This window comes from Lepus europaeus, chromosome 9 (assembly GCF_033115175.1).
Source record: "Lepus europaeus isolate LE1 chromosome 9, mLepTim1.pri, whole genome shotgun sequence".
In the NCBI taxonomy this organism is placed as follows: domain Eukaryota; kingdom Metazoa; phylum Chordata; class Mammalia; order Lagomorpha; family Leporidae; genus Lepus; species Lepus europaeus.
The window spans coordinates 38,588,689-38,613,342 of NC_084835.1; the positions used below are offsets into that span (position 1 = coordinate 38,588,689).

At 44.2% G+C, this 24,654-nt stretch overlaps 1 protein-coding gene across 2 annotated transcripts in view; it reads right to left on the bottom strand.

The window, feature by feature from the left end:
- The window catches only part of ADAMTS9 (ADAM metallopeptidase with thrombospondin type 1 motif 9), a 181,552-nt gene that overhangs the window by 149,240 nt on the left and 7,658 nt on the right, over window positions 1–24,654 (bottom strand). The gene's annotated exons all lie outside the window — the stretch shown is intronic.

A 24,654-nucleotide genomic window follows, 5' to 3' on the forward strand; every position in this document is an offset into this window, starting at 1 on the left:
GGGTATCTTCCATCCAATGGTTCACTCCCTAAATGTCTATAACAGCCATGGATGGGCCACAATGACGCCAGGGGTCTGGAACTCCACCTGGGTCTCCCATAAGGATGGCAGGGGTCCAGGCACTCAGGCCATCATCGGCTGCCTCCCAGGTTGCATCAGAAAGAAGCCAGATTGGAAGTGCAGCAGCCAGGACTTGAATTGGCACTGTGATATAGGATGCAGGCATCCCAAGCAGCAGTTTAACCTGCTGCACCAAATACCCAACTCTGTATTCTTATTTTCTACTATTTTTTTTTTTGGCCTAGCATAATGGTCTTTTCTGGAGAATGTTCCTTGTGCTTTTCAGAAGAGTACATATTCTGCAGCTGTTGGGTAGAGATTCCTACAGTTAGCTATTAGATGAAGTTGCTTTATGGTGCTTTTCAAGCTTTCTGTTTCTTTGTGGTTTTCTGGCTGGCTGCTCTATCCTTTATTGTAAGTATAGTATTGATGTTTCCAACTATTATTTTTGAATTGTCCATTTTCCCTTTATTTCTATCTATTTTGGTTGTACGTATTTTTGTATTCTGAGGTACATACATATTTATAACTGTCAAATATTCCTGATGAATTGACCCTGTTATCACCATAAAACACTTCAATGAACTTCACTGTATCAGTAAAATGAAAAGTCAGTTGCAAAAGACCACATATTATGATTCTGATCACATGAAATGTCCAGAATGGGGAAATCCATAGAGGCAAAAAGTAATGTAGTAGCTCCTAAGGGCTAGGAGTAGAGTGGGGGATGCCAGCTAAAAATATAGCATTTCTTCTTCAGGTGAAAAAAAGAAAGCTCCAAAATTGATTTTTTTTTTTCCTGACAGGCAGAGTGGATAGTGAGAGAGAGAGACAGAGAGAAAGGTCTTCCTTTTTGCCGTTGGTTCACCCTCCAATGGCCGCTGCGGCCGGCGCATCTCGCTGATCTGAAGCCAGGAGCCAGGTGCTTCTCCTGGTCTCCCATGCGGGTGCAGGGCCCAAGTACTTGGGCCATCCTCCACTGCCTTCCCGGGCCATAGCAGAGAGCTGGCCTGAAAGAGGGGCAACTGGGACAGAATCTGGCGCCCCAACCGGGACTAGAACCCGGTGTGCTGGCGCCGCAAGGCGGAGGATTAGCCTGTCAAGCCATGGCACCGGCCCCAAAATTGATTTTGATAATGGCTGTACACATCTGTGAATATAGAAAAAAAAAATCCACAAACCAGTGAATTGTGCACATTAAATGGGTGCATGAATTACATCTCCATAAAGCTGTTGGGGAAAAAAATGTCACTGAGTTTGTGAAAAGTAACTGGCTTCTGTAAATATTTTATTGGATTTCCTTGGAAAAATAAACCTGTAGTGAGAAGAACACTTGAGGAATAGAAATTCTTTTTCACTCTTTTTGACCACTACGGGGAAAAACTGTATTCAGAATCATCAGAAGGGACTCGGGCATGGGAGAAACTGAAGAATCAGGGCACTCATCAGATGCAAGGTGCATGGACTTACATACAGTGGAAGAAAGTCGAGCATGAATCACCAAAAGGCTACAATTTCTAACAGAAAACAGCCCGCGCGAAATCTGATATTCCTGGCAGACATGTCATTCATAAGTAATCTGTGTATCAAAGAAACAATTCAGCACATTGGCTCTGGCATGAGAATGCAGAAACAAGAGGACTTCTTCAGAAGCAGAAGCAACATGCTCTAAGACAATTCTCTTCACTCTTTTATCCATCTGACCTTGTCTCCTGGTGAGTTAGAATCACATTTACTGACCTAATTAGCCCAACTGATTTCTAGCACATTAACTATGTTAGCGAGCAATTTTGAATTCAGTACTGAAAACGGCACAAAAACAGACACTATAGCATACATATCTACTCAATTCTCCTGCCTCTGAATAGAACTCCAATAACAGAACAATTTCTACCAAGGGAGCACACACCGTTATGATGAAAGAAACTTGTCCACATGTCTCTTTACTGACCTTTTTTTTAGTATAATGGAATCAAGGCTAGTGTTTCAGTCACTTTGCTGATATTTAAATCAGAATGGGCCACGTAATGGAATTTCACTCTTGTGGAAAGCATAGTACAAATGGTCTGAAATCCTTGATCTTTTTTTTTTACTCATACATAGCTTTATATTTATTGCTACTTTTAATAATGGTTTTATTAAGGTATAATTTACAAACCCTAAAATTTACCCTTTTAACATATATGATTTGGTGGGCTTTGGTACACTCACAGAGTTGGGCAATCATTGCCACTACTTAACTTTAGAAAATTGTCATCACTCCCAAAATAAATCCTATAGCTATTAGCAATCACTGAGTAGTCTCCCTTTTCCTGAGTCTCTGACAGGCACTAACCCTATGTTTCCCATCGATGGATTTGCCTATTTTTTGCATGTCATACAAATGGAGTCACACAATATGTGCCTATTTGTTTGTGGTTTCTTTCACTTAATATAATGTTTTCAAGGTTCATCCGTGTTGCACTGTGCATCAGTATCCCATTATTTTTTATTTCCAAGTATTCCACTGTATGAGTACAAAGCATTATGTTTATCCATGTATCAACTGGTGGACTTTTGAGTGTGACACTGAAAACCCACTTGAAAAATGCTGCTACGAAGATTCATGTGCAAGATTTTGGGCGGATGCATTTTTACTTCTCTGAGTATATACATAGAACTACAGTAGCTGGGTCATTTGATAAGTCCACATTTAACCCATTTTGAAAAACTGCCAAATTGTTTTCTAAAGTAGTTACACCATTTTCTTGCCTCTCCTTGAAGTTCAAACAAGACACTTAGAAAGTGGATATCAGTTTTTTCCTTGTTTCTTCTTTTCTGAGGATTCCTCAAAAATTAATCACATTAGAGGCTGGCATTGTGGCACAACAACACCAGCATCCCTTATCGGAGCATCAGCTAGCGTCCTGGCTGCTGTGCTTCCAATCTGGTTCCCTGCTAATGTGCCTGTGAAAGCCGCAGAAGGCGGCCCAAGTACCTGGTGCCCTGTCATCCATGTGGGATTCCCAAACAGAGTTTCTGGATTCAGCCAGGCGCAGCCCCAGCTGATGTAGCCATTTGGGGAGTGAACCAGCAGATGGAAGATTTCTTTCTCTCTCTGTCATTTGGCCTTTCAAAAATTTTTTTAAAAAAATAAATCATGTTTACTCTACTAAATAGCTTACGAAAAGTCTATCCTACTTCATATCCTAAACTAGCACGTCAATCCCTCCAAAAATCAAACCCATGTTTGCACCTAGAGAAAAGCATGATATTTACCAATGTGAACACGGGCCGTACATGAATACGCATGTAAACAATTTTAGACAGATTCAAAAAGGTCTAAAAGGCTGTGTGTTTCCTATCACCGCAGCACAGGCACCACAGTCCTAACATTTTAGTTCATGAGTTAATGTTGGCTTTCACAACTGTTCTTGCCTACAAAAGGGAAGTAGTGATGCTTATACAGTCACAAACAGCCAGTGTTCTCAGGACTCGTGGACAGAGGGGATAAGACCTGATTCAAGTCCTGTCTGACCTTGAGCAAGTAACTTTTGTTCACCCTGTTCTCGTATATACAAAGTGGATTCAGCACGTTCCCTATTGCATAGGGTTGCTTTGGGGAATAAGTGGAGAACATGCAAGCAGAGTGCTAGCACAGGCCTAGTGCATGGAAGGAATGAATAAATAAATCTTGTTATCATTTGCTTCACCTATTTTTACCAGTCGTAAAGTCATAAAGTGAGTTGGAACTGCAAGTAACCTTTTAAGGCAAGATGTCAGTGCTTAAAAAACGACTTTCTGGCTTACGAGACAGATTTCAAAGACGTGACCTCTTTATATACTCAAGTTGGGCAAATCAGCATCGAATGAGCCTATTCCATTTCTGATACACCTTGTGGCTTTGGAAAAAGAGTAACAACTACAGGTGACCGGAAATGCCAAAGCCTGGGCTACAATCTGCCCAAGCTTCTCTGTGTCAGTCTCTCCTGGGCTGCAATCCACAATCTTTTCTGAGTCATTTCTCTGGGCCCCAGTTCCCTGACCTCTTAAATGGGTAGAAATAAGGCCGGTGCCGCGGCTCACTAGGCTAATCCTCCGCCTTGCGGCGCCAGCACACCGGGTTCTAGTCCCGGTCGGGGCACCGGATTCTGTCCCGGTCGGGGCACCGGATTCTGTCCCGGTTGCCCCTCTTCCAGGCCAGCTCTCTGCTGTGGCCAGGGAGTGCAGTGGAGGATGGCCCAGGTGCTTGGGCCCTGCACCCCATGGGAGACCAGGAGAAGCACCTGGCTCCTGCCATCGGATCAGCGCGGTGCGCCGGCCGCAGCGCGCCTACCACGGCGGCCATTGGAGGGTGAACCAACGGCAAAAGGAAGACCTTTCTCTTTGTCTCTCTCTCACTGTCCACTCTGCCTGTCAAAAAAAAAAAAAAAAAAAAAGGGTAGATATATACCTACTTCCATCTTAAGGCTATGTTGAGAATTAAATTAGCAAGTATGTAGAAAATGTCGTGCAATGAAAAAAATCACTTCTTGAGTACCAATTTGCCAAGGTCCTTGGTTAGGTAAGTTGAAAAAAATAACCATGATAAAGCAAGCATAAAATTTGGGCCTAATCCTTAAAAAGAAAGTTTAAAAAAAAAAGTTAAGATGTTAACATTAAAAACTTTATAACATTATTATTTAAAAATCTCACTATCAAAAACTTTAATGTTTACTGGTATTCTGGTAAAAACAATGTTTGTGTTTCAGTGTCCAAGGGGATACAATGAAAGGCACCTGACAGTAACTGGAGTTATTTGCAAAAATAGCCAACAACCTTATTACTCAAGGGTGACACACTGCAGTATTTCCCACCCACTGGGGAAGTGCTGGGGAGATGTGAATGTTAACATTAACAGGTGGGAAGTTAATTATTGCTCTCTATTTTCATAAAGTTTATCAAAATTTAACTGAATTTCCTTAAGGCACTGAGCACCATGTGACCTTGTGGTCTAACTTGGCCGGGAAATCACACAGCCAAAGAGCCAAGGGAGGGCTCCAAAGAAGGCAGGTCCCCTTTCTGCTCCATCTGAGCTTGACGGAGGGGAAGGCAGGCCAGACAGAGGCTACCAACAGGGCCCCCCCTCAGGTTCTGCAGCTAGACCAAGCCATGCTCCCATTCTTGCTCCAACACGACTCCAGCGGCTCCGTCTCGGGCCATTTACGTTCTGAGAGCCTGAGTTTCCTCATCTATAAAATGAAGAGAATAATAGCAAATACCTCAAAGGGGAACCCTGCAGATTCCAGAGGATAATGCACAACATGTCCTTAGTGCAGAGTTGACTGTAAAAGAAGGGCTCATTAAATATTAATAGTGATAATAATTTTTAGTGGGTAAGGGCCCAGTCTTGTGGCACAACAGGCTAAGCAGCTGCTTGGAACGCCAGCATCCCATATCAGAGTGCCAGTTTGAATCCTGGCTGCTCCACTTTTGATCCAGCTCCCTGCTCACACACCTGGGAAAACAGATAATGGCCCAAGGACTTGGGCTTCTGCCCACAAAGAAGACCTGGATGGAGTTCCTGACTCTTAACTTTGGCCTAGTCCAGCCCCAGCCATTGCAGCCATCTGGTGAGTAAACCAGCCAATGAAAGACCTCTCTCTGATCTCTCCCTCTCTGTCACTCTGTCTTTTGAATAAATAATGTTTTTAAAAATAATAATTCGTCGTAGTTACTATTTCATTAGTAGTATGCAAAATACCTCCTATTTATAAATGAGTACTCCAGTTACTCAAAGAAAACAATTCTATTCTAGAATCTTGTAGAGGGAAGGAGAAGGGAAGGGAGGGCTAGGGAGGGGGATGAAGGAAGGGCAAAAAATAAGGGAAGGCAGGAGATCAAAGGTGGGCAGGCAGGAAGGAATCAAAGGCATGCTTGGCCCTCGCTCCCATGGAACTTGCAAGAAAGAAAACAAGCCCGTAGGACTGATCACAAGAAGACATGATTTGAGATATCATCAGACGCAAATGCCGCAAACACTTCCACCTCTCAAGGGGCTCGGGCCACTGATAACGTGCAAGGGACAGAAGCAGGTGCTGCCAGCCATTTCCAAGATCTGCCAGAAGGGGTGGGTGTGTTCAGAGAGGCACCAGATGAAGGCCTCATAAACAAACTCTGCTGGGCTGAGAGGAAGATGAACCAACAAGCTCAGCGTAGCAGCGACAAGAGCACAAACAGCCATAGAACCCCACCCCGCCACGCGCCAGTCATGAAGCAGCTGCACGGGGAAGCAGCTAAGTGGCCATTTTTCTGTTCAGACCAAGTTCTCGTGGGAATTAATGGAAATTCAAGTTGGTTTACTTTTTGTTGAAAGTTCCTCACTTTGCAAGCTTTCAGAACAACAATAAATCCTTAGACACTCGCTAGCATCATGGTCCCAAACCCAACTCCTTAACAAACTGTCTTTTTTAAAAAAGAAATAAATAAAGGGAGTGCCCAGTGCCTACTAGGGCTCCATGCACTGTACTGACAAGTGAGTGGAGCCAACGGGCAGCAGTGGGATAGAGTTTAGCTGCAAATGCTCCTTTCTGGCCAGCCTGAAACCTTTATGAATGATTTCTTCTCAAGGATAGCAGACAGCATAGACGTTCCCCAACTAATCAATTATGTCTGCAAAACACGCTGCCAGAACGCCTGGTCTGGAACTTTCTCCGGACACAGAACATCCTCAAAGCTCTGAGAATGCCTGCAAGGGAGACAAACCAGTCTACATTCGTTGAGCCGCATAACTGTCCCAACTGATGGCATTCTGGCCAGTTGAGGAGGAAAAAACAGGGCCTAAAACATTTCTCCAAACAGCACGTGACGGAGAGGAGTGTGCTGAGCCTTCTTGCTGTGGGAAGAAAACAATCCAGAAGGTGCTTCGTGTTCAAGGGCCACGAGTGGGCAGTGGGAGATGGGTCCCGTGGCCATCTGTCTATCTCCTCAGGAGTAGGTGGTTCCAGCCAACTGGGAAATTAAGTTTGCTGATTCAGACATATGAACTGGGGCACTGTCCCCTAAACCCCCTCCTACGTCGCTCCCATTCATCAACCTGCAGCTTCTTCTATGAAATGCAGTAACAATGACATTGACTGCGGGCGAGAATGATGCTGGCCGCCACGTGTTGAGTGCTTTGCTGTGCCAGGTCCTCTTCCAAGTACTCTATAGGACTAATGTGGCCATTCCTCCCAGCAACCCTATATGGCAGGGACTCTTATCTGCATTTCATAAATGAGGAAATGGAAGGACACTTGAAATAACTTGGGGAAATATTTAAAGATAATTGAAGTAGGATAAACTGCTGGAGGTACCTGGGCCTGAATGTACTAAGGGCCTGTTTGGTTTTACTTTTAATGTCCTGTGACATATTCTTTGAGAAATGTTGCTTTTGACTCATTCTGTCTCTGAGTAGTTCAGGAAGACAGGCCTTTCTGCCAGGCGGGAGCCAGCGGCTGTTTGATGCCTGCCCCTCATATGCCTTTGGGCCAGGACTTGAGATTTTTCTGACTCTCAAGAAAAAAAAATGCAAACCACTCATGGAGTCTCAGAATTTCTGGGGCCCATGCTGTGATGCAATGGGTTCAGTCACTGCCTGTGATGCTGACATTCCCTATCAAAGCCTAGGTTCAAGTCCTGGGGCTCCATTTCCAATCCAGCTCCCTGCTAACGCTCCTGGGAAAATAGGGGAAGATTGCCCAAGTGCTTGGGCCCTTGCCACCATGTGGGAGACATGGACAGAGTTCTGGGCTTCTGTCTTTAGCCTGCCTCAGCCCCAAACATTGTAGCCAACTGGGGAATGGACCAGCAGATAGAAAAATTAATCTATCTGTCTCTTTCTCTCTGTCTCTGTCATTCCGTCTTTCAAATAAAGTAATTATTTAGAAAAAAAAAAGGAATTTGTAGTGGCTACATTTAAAAAAGAAGTCAAACAGTCAGCGTTGTGGTGCAGTGGGTGAAGCCTCCATTTGAAACTCAGGCATCCCATGTAAGACCACAGGTTTGAGTTCTGAATGCTCTGCTTCCGATCCAGCTCCCCGCTAACGCCCCTGGGGAAACAGCAGAAGATGGTCCAAGTGCTTGGGTCCCTGCTACCCAAAAGGCAGACCCAGATGAAGTTCCTGGCTCCCGGCCTCAGCCTGGCCCAGCCACAGCCATTGTAGCCACTTGAGAAGTCAATCAGCAGAGGGAAGATCCCTCTCTCTCTCTCTCTCTCTCTCTCTCTCTCTCTGTATGTCTGTAAATGTAACTTTCAAATAAATAAATATTTTCCAAAAAAAAGGAGCCAAAAGAAACAAATGAAATTAATCTTAAAATCTTAGTAATATACCAAACCCAATGCATCTGCAATGCCAATATTTCAGTACGAGGCACCAGCCACAGTATGGGGTACATTACTCAACATCAAGTGTCTGCAGAGTGCATACAGGAGGCAGTGTGATGTGGGAGACAGGGGGTGGGACTCAGGAGTCAGAGGGACTTGTATTCAAATCCCAGCTTCTCTGCATTCCCTCTGTGCGATCCTGGCCAAGTCATGCAAGCCCTCTGTGCCGCTGATCCCCCAACTATGAAATGGGGACTCATCACAGTCCATCCCTAATAGGGTGGCAGGAGGTTAAATGTCTCAATCCCGTAAGTGGTGAAACCGGGCACTATGCATAGTCAATGCTCATGAGCTTCTGGCTACAGAGATTCTGACTACTTAAGACAAGTCTCATTTTCTGTCTGCTGGAATGAAGTGGCTGCAGGCTTGCTGCTGGTGATCTCTATGATCTGACACTTCCCTGCAGCTCCCTGGCGGCCCTGAGGCTGAAGAGGATGCAAGAGAGCTGGTTGGAGGTAGCGCTGTCTGTCACAGGTCACAGAGAGGCCAGCTGGAGCTCTTTCCAGGGCACCCCGGCAACCCGAGGCAGGCTGAGCGACCAGGTGCCTTTGAGGTACAAGTCTCCTGATGTACAGGCAAGTGCAGACTAGTGTGTGGAGCAGGGAGGGCCTGCAACAGAACGCCATTCTCATCCTATGTCCAGGCTATGGGGCAAGCTGCACATGACAGCAGGTGGACCTCAGTGGGCTCTCTTCCTGACCAGAGGCACCTTCCCTGGTACCTGGTCCAGCTCCCACAGGCTTGGTTTACTAATTCATTTATTTTTAAGTCCTATTTTGTGGTTGTCTACTCAGCTCTTGCAGTGACAGCTTAATCCCTTAAAAGAATTAAAAGCCTAATATCTTTCTCCATGGGCTTAAGACAACTTCTTACATGATTGCATTCATTTATTCTTAATTATCTATCCTTAGCCTTCAATCCATTGGCATCCCAACACCTCACTGGAGGTTTGTCTGAACATCCCCTTTCCAAGGACTTTTCAGACAGCTTTCCCTTGTTCTACAGCATGGAAAAGACACCGGACTAGGAGGAAAGGGGCCCACATCCAGGGCTTAATGGCACCATGCATTCATCCCAGCTCCAAGACTCTGAGTCTCGTCCATGTTCTGGACCTTCATTCTCGTCTCCATAAAGATAAGGACGGGAACAGAAGTTCTCTCCAGGGCATGGCATAGTGGCACAGCAGGTTAAGCCACTGCTTCAGACCCCTGCCTCCCCTATCAGAGTGCCAGCTGGAGGCCCGGCTGCCCTGCTTTGGATTCAGCTTCCTGCTCATGCACCTGAGTGGATGATGGCCCCAGTGCTCAGGCTCCTGCCATCCATGCTGGAAACCTGGATGGAGTTCCAGGTTCCTGGCTTTGGCCTGGCCCAGCCCCAGGCATTGCAGCCATCTGGAGAGTAGAACAGCAGACAGAAGACCTCTATGGCTGTCTCTCCCTCTGTCTCTGTTTTTCAAGTACATAAATAGATCCCCCCAAAAAGCAGTTCTCTCCAAAGTTCCCTGCAGTTCTAAACATGTAAGAGTTCTCATATTTTATAAAAGTGGATAATGAGAAAAAAATGAAGTCTTGAGCTTCCAGACAGACAAAGCCCAGCAGAGTCTGTTAGCCACAGAGCACCCAGAGAGGGTGAGATTGTTGCAGTGTGGTCTGTCCCCCGGGGTTCGTGTGCTGGAATTTTGGTCCTCATTGGGTGGTGCTGAAATTGGCACACCCTTTAGGAGGCGTGGCCTAGTGAGAGGTCCTTGTGTCACTTGAGGGTGCTGCCCTCACAGGGAATAAAGTCATTCTCATGGGACCTGGAGTTAGATCTTACAGAGCTACTTGTTACAAAAGCCTGAGCCTAACCCCGAATTCCTGCAGCTTCCTGTCTGACCATGTGCTCTCTCCCTCTTGTTTGGCTCCTGCCAAGATGCCAATTGCTATTAAGCCCTCACTAGAAGCTCATTCATGGGGGGCACCTCATCTGCAGACACTCAGCCCCCAAAATTGTGAGCTAAATAAATCTTTTTTTCCATATAACGTTTGCCAGCTGCAGGTGTTTTGCTGTAGTAACAAAAAGCAGAGTGAAATGGAGGGAATGGCTGAAATAACCAGGCAGCAGGTGATGTGGGGAGAAGGGAACAGAGTGACTCCCAGTGAGAAAGGCTGCACAGAAGGGTGGGGTTTGTGGATGTTGAATGAGGTGGAAGGACGTGGACAGAGTGCACACCTCCACTTCTCCTGGGAAGTTTTGATTTGGGATCTGCTGAAACACAACCATTTCTGAAAACCACTTCATTTTCTGTAATCTGACAAGTTACAACAGAATAGCACCACCTATGAGATCTGCAAATTGGCTTGAAAGAAAAAGAAAGTGTATATTCAAAGACATTTTGAAAAATCCTTAAATTGTCCACAAAGCACAGAACAGGGCCTTCCAGGAATACTGGAGTCATGGCACTCACTGGCTGTCCCCCCAGGAGTACGTGGTCATACAGAGCTGAAGTCGCACTACCAAATTCTTCGCCTCGCTTTCTAGTCACTGTCCCTCTGGCTCTCTCTGTCTCACTCCTGTGCATGCATGCATATACACATGCAAGAGCATATAGCTAAATTCTTTGATAAAAAAATTGAGAGGCAGACACACACACACACACACACATACAGAGAGAGAGAGAAAGAGAGACAGAGACAGAGACAGAAGGAGACAGAGAGTGAGGAGACAGAGAAAAAAATATCTCCTAGGGAGTAGGAGGTAGGATGGGCGTGGGGTTGGGAGTGCGGAAATAGGGGGAAGAAACACTATATCCCTAAAAGCTGGACATATGAAATTTGTATTCATTAAATTAAAAAAAAAAAAAACTAAAAAAAAGTATCTCCTATCCACTGGCTCCCCAATTGCCGGCAATGGTTACGACTGAGTCAGGTTGAAGCGAGGAGTCAGGAATTTAGTCCATGTCTTCCAAGTGGGTGGCAGCAACCCAACTACCTGCCATCACCTGCTGCCTCCCAAGGTTTACCTTAGCAGGAAGCTAGAATCAGGGGTGTAGCTGGAACTAGAACCTAAGCACTTCCATGTGGGATATCAGCTTCTCAACCAGGGTCCAGAGTGCTGAGTCAAATGGCTGCCCTTAGCTGCATTGTTGGGTATGCAGGGGCTGCTTTGTAACTTTCCACCATGAGCTAAGGGAACACATTCCCATGGTCAGGTACACTGACTGAGCATTCTAAGTTGTATTTCTGGAATACCAAGTAGAAAAACAACAGCCTGCCTTTCCTGCCGGCCTGCACGATGGCTTTGAATAACGAGTCTTAAACAAGGCTTTCCTATTCCATTTCTCTGCACCTGTGTTCCAGACACATGCTGTACAACACTCCCCACTGTGCTCTCCTGCTGCGAAGTTCCAGGCACCATGGATTCTACAGTGCACACAGTGTTGGTAGTAAACCAAGGTAGCACTGTATGTATGAAATAAGTGTTTGCACATTTTTGAAAAGACAAACCACATTGTGGGACATAATAATGGCAAAATACATATCTGATCAAGGACTTACATCCAGAAAATATAACGAACTCATGTCCGGAATGAATAAATAGCTCTTAAACTTAAAGAAAATAAACATGCTAATTGTTTTAAAATGAGCAAAAGACTTGACTACACACTTGACTCAGCAAGATACACAGAAGGGGCTGGCACTGTGGCATAGTGGGTAAAAGTTACCACCTGTAGTGCGGACAATAGGTGCATCCCACAGGGGCTCCAGTTCTAATCCCGGCTGCTCCTCTTCTGATCCAGCTCTCTGCTATGGCCTGGGAAACCAGTAGAAGATGGCTCAAGTCCTTGGGCCCCTGCACCCGCATGGGAGATCTGGAAGAAGCTCCTGGCTCCTGGCTTTGGATCGGCACAGCTCTGGCCTTTATGGCCATTTGGAGAGTGAACCAGTGGATGGAAGACCTTTCTTTCTGTCTCTCTCTCTCATTGTCTGTAACTCTACCTCTCACATAAATAAATAAAATCTTTTAAAAAAATAGATTGGCAGTTTCTTATCAAGTTAAAAATATGCTTACCATAACTCAATGATATATTTACCCAACTGAAATAAAAACTTATATTCATGCAAACACCTGCATGAACATATTTACAATGGTTTTATTTGTAGTAGCTGAAAACTATGTACCTCAATGGAGAACAGGTAAACAAACTGTGGTATATCCATGCAACAGAATACCACTCAGCAATAAAAAATGACAAATTACTGATACAAGCAACCATATGAACAAATTTCCCATGTACTGCACACAGTGATTTTCTTTTATGATATTCTGGAAAACCATAGAGACAAAAAACAGGGGGTGGGTGGAGGGGTTGACTACAAAAGATACCAGAAATTGTTCTATAACTTGATTGTGGTGACAGTTTCATGACTATATGCATATGTTCAAACTTGCAAAGTTACAACAGAAAGGAAGAATATTATGGCACGTAAATGATATCTTAATAGAAAATTGGGAAGAGAACAGTAGGAAATACTAATGCAATATTAAAGAAATACTCAAGAAACTTAGGGAAGTTGAGGTCAATCACATCAACTTGAGAGTTTTTTTATACAGACTACACTTTTAATACTCAGCTCTAAATAGAATGTCATATAAGAAGTGGGATCTAGTGATAAGAGAGAATTGTACCAACATTTGACCCTCAGTGATTTTGTTTCTCAAGGTCTAATAGCCAAGGGTACAAATTACAAGCTAAATGTCTCTTTGTGGTGTCCAGAATGATGTCTGATATGGACTAGGCAAGGAGCTGGTGCGTGAACAAAGGAGATGGGGGTCTTCTAGCACTCCTCTTGTCATGGCCCTGCATTGCTAGAACCCCACCCCCTTCTGTGTTGATCCAACACGATTACAGGCTCTGTACTCCCCCTTTCCCATGATGCACCTGAGCCTCAGTCCCCTATCATGCACAAGACTCTATGATGACCACACATATGCTGAGCTCTACATGGAGATGCCACGAAACCTTTCCAGAGATCACCGTGCACACTGAAATTCCACCCAAACTCTGCCCCATTTGTATATTCAACTAGGGCATGACTCCCAACCCCATGAAGAGGCTGACCTGAACTCTGGAGGGACAGTGGCATTGCCACCAGATGCCCCTCCCTCAGGGAGGAAGGCTGCCCATGCTCACTTCTGAACGTGTGCTCTGTATCTCCTTAAATACATCTTGCTCTCTTACTTTCATCTCTCAATCTCTCTCTCTCTCTCTCTCTCTCCTTTGAATTCATGCTGGGGCAAGAACTTGGAATAAATTAAGTTAGGCACCCACACTCCATAACACATTCTACTTTTTAATGATTTTCAACTGCACAGAATGTCCATGTGGACATCTGATCCAGATGCAAGCAGACAAATGAAGAAAACTCATCCATAAATGACCACAATAATGACTCTGTAATGATCTGTGAATGATGAAGAACTCAACATCAGTGAATACAAAGGTGCAAATTTTAAACCTCCACTGCATAATAAAACAGCATGTTATTAAATAAGTGGGCTTATTTCTTCATCTGAAGAGACCAAGAAACACTATAATGTTCTCCTTCAAAAGTACAGTCCACTGGAGTGCACATTTGACCTAGCAGCCAAAAACCCACAGCCCACGCTGGAGTGCCCGGGTTCACCACCCGGCTCCACTCTTAGTTCTAGCTTCCTCTAATGCAGACTATGGAAGGCAGCCAGTGATGGCTCAAATAGCGTTTCTGCCACCCATGTGGCAGACCTGGATTGCATGCCCAGCTCCTGTCTTCAGTCCTACTGGACTGTTGTGGCCATTTGGGGAGTGAACCAGCAGATGGGAGATCCCTGTCTCTTTGTCTCTCTGTCCCTCAAAGAAAAAACAATAAGGATAACAATAATAATAATAATAATAATAATAATAATAATAAAATCCAGCCCCATTCAAATGAAAAATCTCAAGGGTCCTCAGAATAAGCCCCCAAACCTCCTGACTCTAACTGTCAGCCCTGTGCTGGAGCCCTTTCCCTATTTTTAGGTCTCTTCTCTCTTTTTTTTTTTAAGATTTATTTATTTGTTTGAAAGTCAGAATTATAGAAAGACACACACACACACACACACAGAGAGAGAGAGAGAGAGAGAGAAGACAGAGAGAGCTATCTTCCCTCTCCCCAAATGGCTGCAATGACCAGGGCTGGGCCAGGCTAAAGCCAGGAGCCAGGAGCTTTTGGGTCCCCGACATGGGTGTGGGGGCTGAAGCATTTGGGCCATCTTCTGCTGCCTTCCCAGGTGCATTAGCAGGGAGCAGTAGTGGAAGTGGAGCCACTGGGACTCGAACCAGAGTCCATAGGGGATGCCAGTATTGCAGCTGGTGGCTTTACCCGATATGCCACAGCACAGGCTCTTAGGTCTTTTCTACAGAAGGCAGTGCCTCTTAACAGGTTTCAGACAATGAAAAAATTAGCACGGATCTGCACCACCTCCTTTCTTCAGCAGAGAACAGGTTTCGGAAGCTAAGTGACAGGAACTCCCAGGATGTGAGGAGCAGGGACAAAGACAGATTTTGAGTGGAGGCAGGAGGTAGGAAGCAGGCAGCCCTTGTGGCTGTCTCTGGATCAAAGAGGCTCCGAGGGGAACTATATATATCAGTGAGGCCCGCCCTCAAGTCCAAACCCAATCTGCTGCTTCAAGTTTCCAACCTCAAAGTGATCTTCTGGGTTTCCAAGCATAGGGCAGACAGACTGTGAAGGGTAGAAAAGCTGGCTTAAGTAAAGGCTGTAAATTAAGGATCATCAAGGTATTTTAGACAAAGGATCAAAAAGCACCAACCACACCACCTTTTGTACTCAACCAAATTACACTGATAAGTGGCTCTGTGGCAGGCTTTGTTCTGGATGCCTGCTGAAGGTTCAGGGGCTGACCTCTGCTTTTCAAATTCTTGCAAGTGTAGCCAGACCTTAGGATGATAAAGATGAAGCAAAGACTAAAAGAAGGGGAAAAGGAAAACAGGGCTAAAAGGAGCAAAACTTTTTAAAAAGAGGCCAAAACCGCAATTTTAACAGCAATGATGACAACAAAGGAAAAATGACTCAAGAAATCACAATTAATTGCAATGTGTGGCATTTGCTTAGCTTAGCATCTAACAAGAGGGATTGTGAAAATGCATTTTGGGGCCAGCTAGGAACATTTTAATAGAGGTATTGTTTAGGTGATACAGAGAAGGTGTTGCTAATTTGTGCACCATGATAAATATTGTAATTATGCAGAAAACTATCCTCATTTTTCAGAGGTGTGTATTGGAATATTTGGAGATAAAATGTCATCTTATCTTGGGTTTGCTTTAAAACACTTGAGCAAAAAGACAAACAAACATATATAGAAAAATTATAGTTACTGCTAAATGTGGATGATATGTTGATGGAGACTCACTTTATAACTGTCTCTAGCCGAGGCTTGAAGATGTTCATAAGAAAATGTTTCTATAATACAAGCTGAGGGGTGGGCATTTGGTAGTGTGTCTAGGCCCTCACACAGGACACCCGCATCCCATATCAGAGTTCCTTAATTTGAGTCTCAGCTCCACTTCCAGTGCCTGCTTCTCAATAATGCATACCCTGGTAGGTAGCAGGGAATAGCCCCTGCCACCTATGTGGGAGACTTAGGTTGAGTTCATGAGTTTCTGGCTTCAGCCTGACCCAGCTCCGACTACTGGGGGCCTTAGCGGGGTGAACCAGCAAGCGGAAGATCTCTTTGTATGTCTCTCTTTGGGATTCTCTGCCTTTCAAATAAAATCAAAGTAATTTTTAAAAAAAATTATTATTCAAAGAAAAATAAGTTGGAAAAGTTAAAAACAAAACTTGGATGACTACATGAGAACAAATGAAAGAAACAGTTCCAATATTAGAAGTTTCTTGTTTATTATCCTTTAATGATTTTGGAATGCCATAGTAATATTAATGCTTAAAAAGAAGAAATATGTTCAGACTAATGTCATAAAGAAGACCAAGCTGAGGAAATAAGCTTAAGAATCCATTACTTAGATCAGTAATTTTCTAATAATGTACAACTGAGTTTAGAGGTCATTGCTTATATTGACTGTTTCTTAAATATGAAGTCACCAAAGAATATAAAAAGGAAGCAAAAAGTATAAAACCTGAAGAGGAACAAAAAGGGATAAAGGAAAGTGATTTGGGTGAGGCAGAGCATCAGCAAGGAGCAAAGGAGCTGTGAGGATTCCAGCTCTGTCTCATAGCCCTGCACCCGACTCCACCCACTTCTTCACCAGGTCGGCACATCCACTTTCCATGATGCACCCATGCCTCCTCCATCCTGAAGACGATGCCAGGATGAAAATGTATACCCTGAGCTCCACGTGCTGAACACTGCCCAAACCCCATCCTGGGTGTCTCTTCAACTAGGGCACCACCCCTACCTAATAAAGGGGCCCCTGAACTGGGATGGGGTGCATCTCTCTTTAAGGAGATTCTGCTCCCATTCTTGCTCTTTATCTACGTCTCTGCCTTGAATTTTTAATCTCATGTAGAAGCAAGAATCTATAATAAACACAGCTGAGGACCCTATTCTCACAACAAAGGACCATTACACAAAACAGCAGGCCCCAAAAGGCAGCAACGATCTTCAAAAATTCAGAACCAGCCTAGGGCTGTGGCGCTAACTGTTTCCCTTTTGACATGCTGCAGACAAAGTTCACTCACCTCTCTCAGTTGTCTCATCTGTAAAATGGGACTAATCAAAGCTTCTTTCTTGTAGGGCGCTATAACAGTATAAAGTCACCTTACAGCACTTTTAACCTGGCCCAATGTATGACTCCTTAAATGCTGCCTGTTCTCTTCCAGAGGCCAAAAGGCAAGAAGGAAGAGCTTCAAGGTGTAGAAAGTGTGTGGCAGAAGTGGAGTGAAGCTGGCCTCCTCCTGAGTCACTAATCAGCCACCACCCAGTGACCTGCTCCGGCCCAAGCAGATGGCGAAGTCAGCCAAAGCCTCCACCACTGTCTGGAATCCACTAGCTGTCCCAGAATTGTTCACTGAAAAATCTTTCAGGGATCTGCTCCCCAGCTCCGTCTGCAGCTCCCTTTGGGCCCAAGTCCTAGGCAGCTAATCTAATCAACCAATCTATGCTAAATTATTAATGGGATCCAATGTGTAACCAGCCTACACTCCAACTGGGACTTAGTCTCTGTGAATCATTACAATCGCAGTGGGAACTTCAGGCAGCAGCCAGCCCTCCTCAAATCAAATTCCAGACAAGCATTTTCTATCATCTTGCCAGCCACCAGACTTCTTATATGAATACAGTCGAATCCATAATGGGACAGGCCACGAATATTTCTTGACAAGATCATGAGTTTATTTATGTGTATGAGGTTTGTGACCCCAAGTGGATCAACCTGATGGACTTTACTCCTCTGTCTCATTTTTCCCACCTGCAAAGTTGAAGTTGCGGCCAGGATTAACAGACACAATCTACACACACACACACACACAATCTACACACACACAAAATCTACACAAAGCACTTGGAACAACATCCACTAAACAATGCATGCTCAGCAAATGTTGGTGATTATTACGTATCACTTAGGGACTGGAAATCAGATGGAAGTCAGGAAGACACTCTAGAAACTGAAGTTTTCCACTCGAGTTTTCAATGCAGTTCAGCCGACAAGATAGCCAAAGGGAACTGGATCCAGGTTCAAGGTTCAGGTCTACTTCCCATCTGCTATGTGAGTTTGGACAAATCACTCAAACTCTCTGAGCTGCAGTTTTCTCAACTGTGGTATTACACAGGATTATGTGGGTAATATATCTGCCACAGTAACCCCTGTATGCACCTAAGAGCCCAACAAATGATGGCTTTAATTATTCTCTGCTATTTTCCAGTCCTTATAATTGCAGCCTTCAGAGCCCAATCAGGAAGTGGTGGCACATTCTAATCTGGGTGGTAAACACAGTTCCCAGGGGCCAATGGGAACTAAGTCATAGAAATCACAGGGTCAATTCAGCGGACATAGGACTGAGATGAGAGGGAAGCAATTGTGACCAGCCACAGGCATCCTAAAGAAGCAAACACAAAGCAAGATTTTCACCTGTCTGGTTGTGGAGACTGCTTCATTTCCAAAACAGCAGGACAGGGGGTTGTCTTGCTAACCTCCAGCCCTCAGAGATGCACTCCTGTCTTGGTTATTGGTGTACAGTGACAAGCGCCATGGGGCTACAGAACAGCTAAACACCACTATTCTCATTTCTTTTTTTTAACCTGTATTTTCTGATTATCATTACAGAATCATGGACAAAGAGTGAAAAAATAAGAGAATTCAAAAATTTAAGAAGACTGCTTATGTTCCCAGACAACAAACATAATCACTGTTAATACTGTCACTCCATTGCTTCAGATTTTTCTTTACACACACTTTGACATCTTTTAAAATAGGATTATAAATAGTTCATCATTGCCTAGTTACCTACTATACGTATGTTTCTGTGTTTGTTTTATGTTTGAACATAGAACCCTATCTTCATTCTGAATGGCTACATAGAATTCCACCATGTGCATGCCCCATCATCTATTGGCCTATCCTCCTCCCGAGGGGTACTTAGGTTGTTTCCAGTCTTTCGCTCTCATGAACACCATCGTATGTTAATAAACACCTTTACACAACTGTCCAATTGCATCCTTAGAAGCAGCACTGATGGGATAAGGGACAGACAATTTGTTGATGCTCTCAGAAACAAGAAACAGCCGGCCTTGCTCAGATGGAAGGGTGCAGCAGAAATTGCAGGCACAAGAAAACACCGTGTTTTAGGACCAGGCAAGCAAAAACAGTGTTCTGTTGGCCTTCTCTGTTGCCTTTCTCTCACTCATCTAACAGGACGCCTCACTGGCTCATGGATAAGAGCACCTAAATCCTCTTGTGCCAAATTCAGGGTCAAATCAGGAGTGGCCATGAGACAGGACTTGGGATTTCATCTGGGAACCTGCAGTGAAAAGGATCAGCAGGAAGTGGCTTCTAAAAGCAGCACACTCCGGCCGGAGCCGTGGCTCAGCAGGCTAATCCTCTGCCTAGCGGCGCCAGCACACTGGGTTCTAGTCCCGGTCAGGGTGCCGGATTCTATCCTGGTTGCCCCTCTTCCAGGTCAGCTCTCTGCTGTGGCCAGGGAGTGCAGTGGAGGATGGCCCAGGTGCTTGGGCCCTGCACCCCATGGGAGACCAGGAGAAGCACCTGGCTCCTGCCTTCAGAACAGCACGGTGCACTGGCCGTAGCACGCCAGCTGCCGTGGCGGCCATTGGAGGGTGAACCAGTGGCAAAGGAAGACCTTGCTCTTTGTCTCTCTCTCTCTCACTGTCCACTCTGCCTGTCAAAAACTAAAAAAAAAAGGCCGGCGCCGTGGCTCAACAGGCTAATCCTCCGCCTTGCGGCGCCGGCACACCGGGTTCTAGTCCCGGTCGGGGCACCGATCCTGTCCCGGTTGCCCCTCTTCCAGGCCAGCTCTCTGCTGTGGCCAGGGAGTGCAGTGGAGGATGGCCCAGGTGTTTGGACTCTGCACCCCATGGGAGACCAGGAGAAGCACCTGGCTCCTGCCATCGGAACAGCGCGGTGCGCCGGCCGCAGCGCGCTACCGCGGCGGCCATTAGAGGGTGAACCAATGGCAAAGGAAGACCTTTCTCTCTGTCTCTCTCTCTCTCTCACTGTCCACTCTGCCTGTCAAAAATAAAAAAAATAAAAAAAATAAACCTAAAAAAAAAAAAAAAGCAGCACACTCCCCCGGATGGCTCCCATAAGCCTATCACTTGGTCCCTTGGAGTATGACAGTGACAGGCAGGCAATGACCTCAGTGACCTTGAAGGAAGATCCACTGTGTAAGGCATGCTGCAGTCACAAGGGCATGCATGGGAAGGAGACGCCCCACTTTCTATCCTGAACCCTAAGGAAATTCCAGTTAAGATGAAGAGATAAATAAAAGCAGATACACCAAAGTGTACAAATGCACACACGTGAATACAACCAATGACGGCAAAACAGACACAACCCAGGAAGCATAGCCTCTGGGCAAGAGAAACTTTTGAGAAATAAAATTTTAACATTCTGCAGTGGGTCTGGAGAAAACAAGTGTACAGACATGATTCTGAGCCCTGCCACTTGTTGGCAGGGTGACCCTGGGCAAATCCCATAGAACTCTTTATGAGCTAGTAATCAGGATGCTCTAAGCCACTGGCTCTGGGTTTTGGTAGTTTGAGTTTTCCTCCCTTCACTAGGGTCTTGTGTTGTCTATTTTCATGAATTTTGCTTCTAATCTGCTATTCAGTGACAGTTTACCATCTGCCAAACACTATCTCAAAAGCTTTCTTGGGCTCATTTAGTCCTGAATCAAACTGTGGAAGGTCCACATTGGGTATTCTTTACTTTATACTTTCAAATGTGCTTGCGATCACACAACTAACTGGAAAAGCACAGTTTCTGATTTTATCTGCATGGCACAGAGGAACTGTTCACAGAAAGATGAACAAAAGAAGTTATAGACTTCTTTCTAAACCCATCAACTTTTCATTACGTTTGACTTCTTCTACACCTGTCTTTGTAATATAAGTTATATCAGGATCTTTTTTTTTGAAAATCATATGCATCAGTTTAATACTTTATCCCTTTTAGTATTTTTTTTGTTCTAGTTAATGCTATTGGTTGAACTCTGTAATTAACACACAATTATTCTTAGGTGTTTAAATTTAACTGAAAAGTGATCCCTGTTAAATATAAGAGTGGGAATAAGAGAGGGAGGAGATGTACAATTTGGGACATGCTCAATTGGACTTGCCCCAAATGGTGGAGTTAGAAATGTGCCAGGGGATTTCAAAACAATCCCATCAAGGTTGCATGTACCAATGCCATCTCACTAGTCCAAGTGATCAATTTCAGTTCACAATTGATCACACTGATAGGTCTAAGAGTCAAAGGGATCACACAAACAAGACTAGTGTCTGCTAATACTAACTGATAGAATAAAAAAGGGAGAGAACGATGTCCTAAACAGATGTCCTAAACAGCACTCTGGCCTCAGAATCAGCCCTTAAGGCATTCGGATCTGACTGAAGAGCCCATGAGAGTATTTTAGGCATGGAAAGTCAAGACACTCTGGCAGAAAAAAAAAAGAGGACCTAAATGAAAGATCTCTGTGAGTGAGATCCCAGTAGAAAGAACAGGACCATCAAAGAAGGAGGAGGTACCTTTCTCTGAAGGGAGGAGATAATTTCCACTTTGACTATGACCTTGTCTAAATAAGATCGAAGTCAGCGAACTCAAAAGGCTTCCATAGCCTTGGCAACTCAAGACTAGAGCCTAGGGAGATTACTGACGCCATAAACAAGAGTGTCAAATTGTTAAGTCAACAACAGGAGTCACTGTGTACTTATTCCTCTTGTAGGATCTCTGTCCTTAATGTGTTGTCCAATGTGAATTAATGCTATAACTAGTACTGAAACAGTATTTTATACTTTATGTTCTGTGTGGGTGCAAACTGATGAAATCTTTACTTAATATATACTAAATCGATCTTCTGTATATAAAGATAATTGAAAATGAATCTTGATGTGAATGGAATGGGAGAGGGAGTGGGAGATGGGAGGGGTGTGAGTGGGAGGGGAGTTATGGGAGGGGGAAGCCATTGTAATCCATAAACTGTACTTTGGAAATTTATATTTACTAAATAAAAGTTAAAAAAAAGAAAATCATATGCATCAAGATGCATAAATGAGCAGCGATACTTACATCACATGTGTGTGGTAGTGTAACAGCCACAGTGCCCTGTTCTACTCAGACTCCTGTAATTCAGCAACTAAAAGGCTACACCCAGCTCTGCAAGGTGTTCCCAGGGACCTGCTCCTGGCTAGGGAAAGGCTAGGGTTAGGGAAATTCCTGATGGGTTGCTGTTGAATACATAGCACATCAATCCTTCTGAAAACAAGAAACCCAGCATTCTGTAACTTCAGTTATCTCATCTGTACAGAATTAGACTCGACTGCTAAGGTTTTCTCCAGCACAAATATTCAATCATCCTATGAGAAAATGAGACACGGAAAACACTGATCTAGATAGCCAAGTCCAAAGAGAAGCAAGCAAGCAGCAAGTGAGGATAGTCACTATAGCCTTAACCCCACCTTTTGTAGTGACTGCCCAATGTAGCCCAACATCTGAACCTCTTGGGAAACTAGTTAAAACCAGTGATTCATGCTCCATCCCCATCTGTCTGGGAGAGGAATTTGTGTGTGTCTGAGTATGTTTGAGTGTGTCTCTGTGTGTTTACAGAATCTGCATTTGCATAATAACGTTCCCAGGGTCTGAGGTTTACTCTTGGGTATCTTGGTTGGGGGAGAGGGAAGTCACGGCCACCGAGTGGATATTCCTGGGGAGTCCTTTTCCTTCCTCTCTGGCACAGGGGACTACTCCCACCCCCACTCTACTTTCACTCCCTGTGCAAGGGCTACCTGGTTTCGGAGGTTTCCATGACCTGCTGGTTCGTCCCTCAAGTGGATGCTGGTGAATTGTGCCATATTCCAAAGTTCTTTCCAACTGTTCTGAGCCTCCTGCATCTGAATTCAAAGAAGGGGTGCAGAAGCAGCTGGAAGAGAGAAACCAGAGGAGCACAGTCCAGCAGCAACCTTTGGTAGAGCCAATAAAAACTGCTGGGCTCCAGATTCATCATTCAGGGTGAAGGCAGGGAGTGCCATATTGGTCATGGACAAGCAAAAACCAGAAGGAAAGCTACAAATCGCCACTGGTGACTGAAAAGGTGCAACTCGAAGACACCAATAGCAACAATGCATGTAAGTAATTTAAATACATTTCTTTGAAAAATTAAGTCACCTTTCATTGTTTTCAATCTTTATCTTCTCAAAGATTTCCCTCCTGTTTTGTGTTGTTTGGCAGGACTTGACAGTGACTTGTCCTATAGCCAGAAAATCAAATGCCCATTGACTTGGATAATTCAGTGAAAAAATAAAACCTTGAATAATTAAAAAAAATAGAATATTAGGGAAAACTTTCTTTTCCTGTCCTCCTCGCTGTCTCCTCTACACAGTTCTGCAGAGGGACTGTGGGCCATGGAATCGGATAAATCTGAGGTGTCCTGTGGACTAGCCATGAGATTTTGGGCAAGCTACTTCATCTGCAGGAGCCTCAGTTCCCAGGTACTGTGGAGATAAGAATGGTGCCTACCTTATAGGTTTGTAGTAAGCTTTAAGTAAAGGAATACAGGTAAAGTGCTTTGTTCAAGGCCAGTACTCAACAACACTATGTAAACTAGTTTTTTAAAATGTCAATATAAAATTAGCCAGAATATAAAATCAGCCAGAATAACATCACAAGGTATCACTGGTCAATGAAAATACAAATTCAATGTCTTTTGAACACATATGAATAATATGGAAGGGAAAGAATCATATATTCTCCTTTATCAAACATTATATACACATTTATACACATGTGTAGGGGACTTCAGAAAGTTCTCAGGAAAATGGAATTAAAAGATGAATTTATTTTGATGGGAGAAATGTTGAAATGCATACATAGTATTTCAGCATATTCATTTCCCATGAACTTTTTGAAGACAGCTCACATAAAGTATGAACTTGGTGACACAGATTTAGAAAGTCAGGAGGCATAGCTCAATAGTCATACTAGCATGGCTAAAAAAAATGTAGTAAATGTCTTGTCCACTAAACGTGCAGGTGGCTGGCAATCTTGATACTAGGAAAGCTGCTGGTTCTCTGATTATACACTTCCCTTGGCAGTTCGGAGGCTCTAAACTGGCAGATTTCTTTAGTTATAGTCCATTCAATCCTAGCAGCAACACAGCACCAGATGGAATAAAGTCCAAAGACATCCCCAGACATGGCTACTTCAGGTTACAGCTGCCAATGTTATCTTTTATGAAAGGATTCAGTTTAGAAATAGTAACTCCAAGAGAAGAGGACAGCAGATACTGTTACACTGGAACAACCTGATACCTGTAGAAGATGAAGTAAGTGATGATTTGGGAAGCACATGAGGAAACTCCCTATGGGTCTTGAATTTGGCATGGTTTATAAAAGCCAAAGAGACAACCCCTGCCATAAGCTCATCAATGGTTTGATGCAACATTTTAAAAATAAAGGAGAGAAGTAGAAAGTTTCCAAAACAGAAGTCCAAGAGTTTGCTTCTG